We start from the raw sequence: 6,000 nt of genomic DNA, 5'->3' as shown, positions 1-6,000 counted from the left end.
TTTTAGTTGGGAGGGTGAGTTGCCATTGTCCTCTTGTACTTGCCAATCCTTTTATGGATTGAGGCGAGCATGAACGATATGTTGTCCGCCATGGAGACATCTTCGACCTCCGCTTCTTGCGGAATGCTTTTTATGGTGTTGTAGTTGTTGTCATTTGTGTCTATTGGCATGGTGTCGTCATTGGTATTGGGCATGTCGAATCCTTCTTCAAGCTTTGTCTGTGCAGCTTCTATAATATCAACTATCTCTCGAATGTGCTCGATAAGTGCCTTGAGTATGGTGTGAACGTCTTCATTCTTCATGTTTTTGTTTTGACGGGTGGATTTTCTGTGGGTAGAATGAATATATTGTGTCGTATATAGTGTCTATGGATGCTTTGTTTGCCTTTGGGAAATGGCCAGGTGGATTTGGTAAATAGTTGTGATATAAATATGTGGCCTTGTATATTTCTGGAAGTGTGTTGGATGTTAGATTAGTAAGCCTATTTTTATGATGTACTGGCTTTTGTTAGTAACTGTGGTAATAGCCTATGATGTAGCTTTTGATAATAGGTGTATCATTCGAATAAAGTTGTGGATATTGTTTTGTTTCGTGTTATATATTTCTTATTTATTTTATGGTGTTTTTTGTTGATTTGTTTTCTTAATTTTTGTAACAAATGTTTTTGTAATGTTGTTATGTTTCGTTGTTATAGTGATTTTATTTTGGATGGAATATTGGAAAAGAAGTAGTTTTGACCATATGGGAATAATTTTTTTATTTATTTATCCTTAGATGAGGTTACTAAGCCATATGTTGTTTGTCATATATCGTGGTTTGATAACAGTTGCTATCATATGTCCTAACTGTTCAACTAACAAAACATGTATTAGTGTTATACAACAGTTTATATATGAGTTGCTTACATACTCAAAAGATAGGTAATAATATGTCTTTAGTCATGCCATAGCATATCAAAATAGGATAGCCCTGATTATGTTATTAGACAACACTGATCGCTTTCACTGCTTGCATTTACGCTTTCCTTCTTTATCATAAGGTGATTTATCTGTTATAAAATAGGAACATGTCAGTGTTGCTTAATCTTTCTACTGTGCTAAAGAAAAATCATTCATATATACCTTCAAAGGACAGATTTCTTGCAACCATTGTGCTGTGAGATGAGGATGACAGTGGAATGTCGGTATGACCTTTGGGAACTGTCAGTTGTTTGAAGGGCAAAGGAGTTGCTGGTATTGCGGATTGACTTATGGAGCTTCCATCTTCGATACCAATGATTATGAACCGAATGTTGTTCTTGGTGGAGGACCTTGTCATCTGAACATACATGTGTCTGAGTTTCCCTTCGCATTATTTGATGATAAGAGGTAAGGTTTTTTTATCCTTGTCAGAAGTATCTGTTATTATTTTATCAGGACCAACACCGAATAGTTTATGTGTTGTGTTATCAGATAAGGTCGTTGGTATAGATCATGTGGGATCGGTTATGGTTACATTCAGTTTATACCTACATATAAAATAGTTTTCATTGTTATTAGTTGTTAATGGTGTAATTTAATAGTTTAAACTTTAAAGTGTGAGTTCTTACTGAAAGATTGGGGAGTCTATTATTCCATGTCCTATACAAAACCATTTGTCGCCCTGTTCACATATCGGATCCTTACAGTTGGTACATACAACCTGGTACCAATAATCCTTAAATGTAATTTTTGATATTGTTCCTATAACAGAAAAAGTTTTCCCCTGTCAACATCGATAGGCTTGTGTTTATGATGTATGTCGTACCATTAGATCATCATGACACTTGTTCATAATGTCTTTTAACATTGACGGGATTGCAGAAGTTGTAGTTGGACGTTGTGAGGATCCAGTAAAGCTATAAAAGGAGAGAAAGTGTGTATGAGGGTAATGCTGTCCAATATAGTATCAATTTTTTTAGGCATTATATGCCTTTGTCTGAGAACTGTTGCTTCTGTAATTTGGGGGTTGACATAAACGTGGGTTATGCTTGAAGAACCATATCGGTAAACACCTATGACATTCGTGATGAAAAGTGATTATGAGTAAGGATGTGCAAAAATGTAAAAATTATATTCATCGCTATATGTGTGTGTGTTTTATCTCTAGTACCGCCAAAAGAAGATGGTTTTAAGTTGGTAACAACAACAATTGTTGTTGTAAGAGGTGGTGCAAGTTCTTCAAGATTAAATTTTTCAGGCTCATCGATGCATTCCTTCCAAAGATTAATTGCAAGTTCATCACCACTGATATGTGTTCAAAATATAAAAATCAATGAGAATAAGAAGCGAACAGACAAAAAAATTACGCTTATATAATGTTAACCTTGCATCAGTAAGGACCAAGACAACAAAGGATTCCCCATCACGCTTCTTGCATTCTCTGAGTCTTGATAATAAGCCAATGAAGTCTGCAGTTTACATAGTAACATATCAATGAACAGGCATGTGATATGTACTAATGAGTTCATATTCGTACCTCGAAGGTATGGAGGATTTTCAGCAAAGTCATTTAAAGCAGTCTTGGAGACAAACCGAAACCACATTCTTGGTATTGTAACTGTATGCGGAATACGTTCGATTGCAGAAGCGAGGCCAACATCTACATAGATGTTATTTTCTAGAATTTTTTGATATTCATCAAGAGTTGGACAGTTGTAGCGGGATAATGTATAGCAGTTAGAGACGGTGAAGATTGATTTTATGTAACTCTGGTTTGTTCTCTGTCCCAAAATTTGAATAGCATCTCTCTGTCATATGATATTTCAATAAGAAGATGGTATGTACTCTTAATGCATACAAATTTTAATGCTAAAAATATGCATACATTTTTGTCTACTCCAAGAAACCGGGTTTCGTGACGGCAGAATTGTGGCTTCCATTACCATAGAATCCAAATTTGCAAAGGATTTCCAGCATATCTGTACGTCAAGTCAGAGATGGTATTCATATGTTCTAAGTGTTCCTGTTAAAAGTGATTTGTAAGGAACTGTGATGGCAGATACGTAAATAGTAAATATTTTTTTGGTAACCGTGTACACATAGAATATGAACATCAATTTGAAAACAGAGACAACAAAGTGAGAGACATATGAAAAAAAGCAACATAAATGTCAAATAAATGTTTAATTAACTTCATTACTGTCAACTACATGCAACAAATCTTTAAAAACAACATTTTTGTCAGATTTTCAGACTTGGTCATACTACTGTTTATCAGAACTTTCAGTGAGGAAAGAGATGTTGCCCTGGACAGTGCAACCTAAAGTTGACCATGTGTAAATACTGGCTGAGACAAATATACACCAATTCTTTTCAAAGACTGCCCTTGGCTCTTGTTTATAGTTATAACATAACAGACTTTGATCGGAAATTGTTTTCGCGAGAAAGCAAAAGGTAAATCAGCAGGATTGTGGATAAACTTTATCCATGGAATATACACACGTTTCCCAATAGATGTCACAGTTATTATTGTCGCTTCAATTATGTTTGGAAGTAGTTGAGAAACAATCAATCGCGTTCCGTTGCATAGACCTTCTCTTTGATTGATGTTCCTCAATAACATAATCGGCGTGTTTAGTTTGAGTGTAAGTGCATGGGCTGGAATGCCTGAGAAATTCAGCCCATTCAAAAACTCAATAGGATACAGACCTTCCAATTCTAAGGTATGCTTACCATTCGGCTGCATAGCATCTGTGCTTCTATAAGTGACCTCATCACCGTCTTTCATTTGTAAAATTAAAGTGTTGATTTTGTCCGCAACATCATTTGTAGGACAGACTATAGCTCTGACAGAGAGATCGTTGGCAGAAGGATCAGCTAATATTTTTTTGTCATAAACAAATGATATAAGGTGTTGCAAGGAGTTATCTCCAGAAGGTATTAGAAGAGAATCTGGTATTGTAACCCAGTTCGTGCTCTGTGGGTCATCCGTGTCCGGTACTCCTATGATTCCGTTTCCAACATCAAGCAACCACTTGGCGAAATCAACAGTTGGCGTGCTTCCACCATAATCAATATCGTTCGTAAGCAACCTCATATTTCGATGAAGTTTGAAAACGCGAAAAGCAGGCCATAAGTAGGAATTTGGTAGGGACAGTGAAATGATGCCCGCACGCGTACTTTTCGGAGAAACTGGTAACGTTTGACGAAAGTCACCTCCAAGTAGAACAAACATCCCACCAAACAAGTTGTCATCAAATTCTAGTATGTCTTTAAGTGAGCGATCAAGATATTCAAAACATCTCCTATCACTCATAGGTGCTTCGTCCCATATAATCAGTGATGTTTGTCTTAGAAGATCTGCCAGCAATGTTTTTTTCTTTATATCATATGACGTCTTCGAAGAAAGGTCAATTGGAATGTTGAATCTTGAGTGAGCAGTCCTACCGGAGGGAAGCAATGGAGATGCTATTCCAGATGCAGCCACAGCCAAAACAATCTTTCCAAGTGATCTGAAATAGGCAACTATTACAGTCCACATGAATGTCTTTCCAGTCTTCTCAAATGCGAAAATCATGTACAAATGTGTGATGCGCTGGTACACCGCCGACTCATTCCCCTTAGATGAAGAGGTACCTGAAACCAAAACTAAAAATCGTAAGCACAAAACTTAGTGAGTTCCCCTATCATACCCATACCAAATAATGCATAATCCTCGGTATCTTTCAACCGGTAACTGTCAGGCATAGCCGGGAGCTGGACACCCCCTCGGTATCTTTCAACCGGTAACTGGGAACTAACTTCCCCTTCGGTATCTTTCAACCGGTAACTGGGAGCTAACCTCCCATTCGGCATCTTTCAACCGGTAACCAGGGACTATTTCACCCCTACTACTGTTAACACATATTAAGCATAATAATCATATCAAGCACATTAATCATATCAAACGCAGTAAGCATATCACATATCAACCCTAGATAATTATCACAAAGATAATCATCTACCCAACACTCTCACTTGTGGGTCGGCATTGTGGTCGTTGACCCATCCCTACTAGAAGGAAACTTACCTCAAAATCGTGTAGTGTCTGCAATGATCTCGGTATGAAACCAACTCCCCTCGATTCCTCAATCCATACACAACAACCTTTCTGACTTAGCAATTCATACTTGTGACCCTTACAATGGTCAACTCAAATCTGGGTCAAAGTCAATTTTGGTCAAAGACAACCTCTAGTTGACTCGACTCGTTGAGTTGGTCCACCAACTCATCGAGTCCTTATTCTTTCAAAATGATACAACCCCTGACTCTACTCGTTGATTCTAGCAAGAACTCGACGGGTTCTCCTTCAACCATAATATCAGGACTATCTTCAATAGACTCGCCGAGTTCCTCCTTGAACTCGTCGAGTTCATCTTCATCATATGAACTTGTCCAGTCTATGACTCACAGAGATTTATAAACAACTCGTCGAGTCCGTCTTCATAGGTTAGGAGATTGCCTTGGACTCGCCGAGTTTGCTCATACACTCGCCGAGTCCCAAGATTCCCAGGTCCATAATCACGTCCATCTTTGTTGAGTCCCCTTCTAGACTTAAACATATTCCTCAAAACAAAAAAGGATGGGGAACCAATACCCAACTCGTCGAGTCCCAATAATGACTCGTCGAGTCTTTCTATGTCCAAAACTATACAATCGATTATAATGGGTCTTAACGCGTCAACACCATAGATCTGGCCTCCTAGGGTCCATTTTATACGTAAAGCTTCAAACTTAATGTACACGCATGGGGCCTTTGGCTCAAAAAGCCATAAAAGGAGGTCTATAAGATGCATGGGTCTCCCATGGCCATAAAGTTGGCACCTTTATGCCATGAGAACCCTCAATGGTTCCAAATCTGAAGCACAAACCCACTTCTACACCCAATCCCGAAAATAACCTCACTAACACTTAGAAAAATGTAGAAAATAGCCCCAAATCAAGATCTAAGTAATGAATAGCCAAGGTTTTAGCTTTATACCTCAAATAAGCTGGAAATGTG

The 6,000-nt window shown here is 37.9% G+C and overlaps 1 long non-coding RNA gene across 3 annotated transcripts; it reads right to left on the bottom strand.

Annotated features, from left to right (window-relative positions):
- Positions 1 to 231: 231 nt before the first annotated feature.
- LOC145088109 (uncharacterized) lies at positions 232 to 4,048 on the bottom strand. Of its 3 annotated transcripts, none has more exons than XR_013700980.1 (4): positions 2,845 to 4,048; positions 1,589 to 2,767; positions 1,122 to 1,507; positions 232 to 1,048 (listed from the first exon to the last, which is right to left on the bottom strand). It is a non-coding gene; the product is annotated as an uncharacterized LOC145088109 (long non-coding RNA). The 3 variants fall into 3 exon arrangements; XR_013700979.1 differs by having other exon boundaries at positions 233 to 1,048; positions 1,589 to 2,264; positions 2,344 to 4,048; XR_013700978.1 differs by having other exon boundaries at positions 1,589 to 4,048.
- Between the last annotated feature and the right edge of the window lie 1,952 nt (positions 4,049 to 6,000).

This window comes from Lactuca serriola, chromosome 2, assembly GCF_051521515.1.
Source record: "Lactuca serriola cultivar US96UC23 chromosome 2, Lser_US96UC23_V15, whole genome shotgun sequence".
Classification (NCBI taxonomy): Eukaryota; Viridiplantae; Streptophyta; class Magnoliopsida; order Asterales; family Asteraceae; genus Lactuca; species Lactuca serriola.
Note: the sequence above shows the minus strand (reverse complement) of the source record. Positions and strands in the feature narration are given on the sequence as shown.